Raw genomic sequence first — 2,979 nt, forward strand, 5'->3', positions numbered from 1 at the left:
CAACTACTATCCTTATCAGAAGGGAGTGGGACCTACTTGTTATGGGATAAACAGTGGTGTCTGCTTGCTCCAGATGTCTGATAGCTCTTAAGGAGAATGACCCCTAATCTACTCCTGATAACCTCCAGGTGTATAGTCATTCTCAAGCAGCTAAGTCTGGCATATATTTGGAGGAGACAGCTTGAGAGAAATCCTTCTGTTTCCCACATATGTATATAAATCATTGCAGGTTAAATTTTTAAAAGACATTTCTATTTTTATCTCTTTGGATAGACTGACTAACGGGTGTGATTTATAACCATTTTAAAAAATTCAATGAACAGCAACAACTCCTGATTTTATTTTTATTTTTGAAATGAAATTTTCTAAAGTATATATAGGACTGGGTGCCATTAGAATGTCCATAATTAATTTTGATGAATTAAAAATTTTGAACATTACAATTCAAAAGCAATTTACCTGTGAAGAGACCACAATCTTCAATGGGGGGCCTGGTTAGGAACCTGATAGCCTGATTGCCGTTTATCTGCCTCACTGGGTTGCCAACCCTGCAAACTTTACAGATGTGGATTACCTTGTATAATTTCCACAATTGTGGAGAAGAGATTTCATACTTATCGAATCATTTCAAGGAATCCAGACCAAAGCAGTCAAAATAGAATTGAACAAGATATCATAAGAAAGAATGGACAAAATATTAATAACAAAAGAACTAGGGAGACTAATTTTAGGGGACATGGAAAATAAAACTTGGAAAAATAACAACTAAACTTTTGACAAAAAAATTATTCCCTTCTTGTGTTTAGCTTCAACTTTGTAATTCCAAGGGCATTATTAACATGTCTGTAATAGATAAATATGAACTTGGAATTCTTGTGTTACCTTATTGTAACTATTAATGATTGCAATCACTACTTGAAATACTATCAGTTAAATTGGGCCTACAAAAGCATGGAATCTTATAAATCTCATTTATTTTAACATTAATGCAGCAGAAATATACATAATTTCAGAATTTCTATTTTCATTGCAGGTTAAAATTTAACATATTTGTTTACAAATTCATTGATTCAATAGAGCATTGCTAATCTATAATGGGTATAATTAAAAACACAAACAGCATGTCTCATTATCAATAGTATAATAGATTCCTTCCTAATTTCTTTTCAATATGGTTTAGTAATGAAATATTTAAAGCACTGTAGCATCAGAGTCATTCGAAGTAATCATTTATATGTTTCAAGCTAGGAAATAAATGAGATGGCATAACATGTGGACTAAAGTGTAAATTTTAATTTAAATGAGTTCTTTATTGCTTGTACATAATGAAACAAAACATTTTGTTTTATTAATAAAGTACTAGGTCAAACAACATCTGTAAACTGTTATTGTGAAATGTTTTAAATTTTCATAGTTAAATATGAAGCTGAAAAATGAAGATTGTTGGATAAATGTTGTCTGATCAACATCCTGCAGGGGCATTGAATTATTTAACATGCTCTTCTTGCCAAAATCTTGAACTCCCAGGAATCTATTCTAGTGTGTATAAAATTAGTCCCCTGAAAAGCAGGAGGAGGAGCACATCCTCTGGACACAAGGTTCCTGGGTAGTGAACCTCCTGGATCTAGAGGGGACCTTTACTCTCAGAGGAGCAGCAGAAGGTCCTGGAGCCCAAGCAAAGGACATAGTGATGGACTTCCCAGCCCGTGGAGGAAGTAAAATTGAATGGTTTTGTGCACGTGACTGCTTACAGAATAGTGTGCCTCTGAGCACTATCTTTGGGAAGCTGGGCTTAGTGACACACAAAGTGCAGCTGAGTGCCTTTGGCTAAACGAGTCCTATAATGGTGTGCCCCTGTGAACTTATGTCAGGGAGCTTGCTTTGCTGACCCACACGATGAATCTGATTGCCTTGGAGTTCAGGCTCACAAGGTTAAGTCTATTGCCTTGGGGTTGAGGCTTATAGCAGAGTAGAATTCTCTTTGGGCATTTATTAGCAGATTTGTCAGAAATGTGTAACATGTCTTGATAAAAGAACTTCACCCTGAGTATTTCTTACTGCCATTATAACTTTTTAACTTCATTAATAAACCCTTTAATCATGGATGTCATCTGAGTTGTGTGCAGCCATTCCAATGGATATTAGAATCTAAAGAGATCAAATAGAGAACATTAAGACTATACGCATTCCAATCAGAAAGGAGAAAGACATAAAAGCAGTAGCCACTCTATAATTTCAATCTATGAGATAAACAAAACTATGGTCAGCCTGTAGGTAAAATTTCTTCTAAATGTCAAAAAGTGAAGGTAATATTTAGAGACATGCATAACATAGTAAGAACCAGTGTATGCTGAAAGGGAAATATTTCCAGAACTTGGGCATTTCAAGGTCACCATCAATACCAACTACAACAGCATAATTAGTTGCAGAAATGAGAGCTTAACTAGTTTAATCTTTCCCCCTTGGGTATAAATTTGAAATATTTTTACTTTTTCTCTTACAAAGTATGTTGTTGTTGCTGTTAGGTGCTAAAGAGCTAGTTGTGCCCTTTACTGACCCTATGCACACAGAACTTCCTGATCCTGAGCCATCTCGTCATCCTTCCTATGCTTGAGCTCATTGTTGCAGCCACTATGTCAATCCATCTCCTTAAGGTACTTCCTCTCACTCACTGCCCCTCAACTTTACCAAGCATGATGCCCCTCTCCAGAAACTGGTCTCTCTTGACAATGTTGTCCAAAGTATGTAAGATGAAGTCTCATCATCCTTGCCTATATAAAATATGAGGTGTAAATATTACAGTGCATTTGTGTGTGTTTTAGTTGTATCATGTTAGTATCACATTTTCTTTATATTAGTTTTATAGAGATTATGTATGAGAGATAAGTTATTGCTTAAGTAGATATGTGCAGATGCCAAGTTGATAAGGGATAGATTGTGAGTGTTATGATTTTCCATCAGTTGACACAAAATTAGCTA

Source organism: Echinops telfairi, unplaced genomic scaffold (assembly GCF_000313985.2).
Source record: "Echinops telfairi isolate 266 unplaced genomic scaffold, ASM31398v2 ScPeMD7_7469;HRSCAF=8507_1, whole genome shotgun sequence".
In the NCBI taxonomy this organism is placed as follows: domain Eukaryota; kingdom Metazoa; phylum Chordata; class Mammalia; order Afrosoricida; family Tenrecidae; genus Echinops; species Echinops telfairi.